At 41.4% G+C, this 689-nt stretch overlaps 1 long non-coding RNA gene across 2 annotated transcripts in view; it reads right to left on the bottom strand.

Moving 5' to 3' along the window:
• The window catches only part of LOC309535190, a 31,634-nt gene that overhangs the window by 21,933 nt on the left and 9,012 nt on the right, over nucleotides 1-689 (bottom strand). For both annotated transcript variants that reach the window (XR_014221090.1, XR_014221091.1), the window contains exon 3: nucleotides 11-154. This is a non-coding gene — a long non-coding RNA (uncharacterized lncRNA). The remainder of the gene's footprint in view (nucleotides 1-10; nucleotides 155-689) is intronic.

The raw sequence follows: 689 nt of genomic DNA, 5'->3' as shown, positions 1-689 counted from the left end.
ATTTCCTCGCCTGAAGTATCTGGATCAGTCATGTCCGTCCCCTGGTCATTGGACCTGATAGATTACTCTTATTTCTGGTTCCTTCTTGGAGATCATGGGATGGACATTGCACCACCTGCAGCACATCTTGAAGAGGCTGTGTAGCTGTTTCAACCTAAGACAGAAGGGAGAGAATGTGATAAACTGGTTTGTAGCACCTGCACTGAAACTTCTGTGGAAGGAGTACAATCCATTTGCGAATGTTAGCTTCTGCTTACCGTTGTATTCTATTTGTATTTAGTTCAACTGTAAGCCTGATTGTTTTATGACTTGCAGGGCTTTGCTAGTGCACTATCCCAGCTCATGAACTCTAGTGGTCAGACTTCACAGGCATTTTTAATGCATTTGCGGTAACCCTTCTACAGAAAACTAAAAGGACTTGTTTTATTGTCTTATAATCATTCTCCCAGATGGGTTGAGAATTTACTTCTCAGCGATGACTCCGTTTTGCTCTAAAATGCTTAACATCGCCAAATTATCCCTCCACAGAGGCAGTGATGCAACACTGTTCATTGAACCTCATGAATATTTGGGACATTACATAAGCTGTCTGATCAGCAGAAAGTTGTTCATACAAAGAGATTCTTTTTAAATAACTATAAATAAAAAGAGGGCCCACTTAGTGCGCCAGCTTCAGTTCTCCTTTCCCA

Source organism: Podarcis vaucheri (genome assembly GCF_965113315.1).
Source record: "Podarcis vaucheri genome assembly, chromosome: 6".
Classification (NCBI taxonomy): domain Eukaryota; kingdom Metazoa; phylum Chordata; class Lepidosauria; order Squamata; family Lacertidae; genus Podarcis; species Podarcis vaucheri.
The sequence above is the reverse complement of the archived record's forward strand: the minus strand, read 5'-3'. Positions and strand labels throughout refer to the sequence as shown.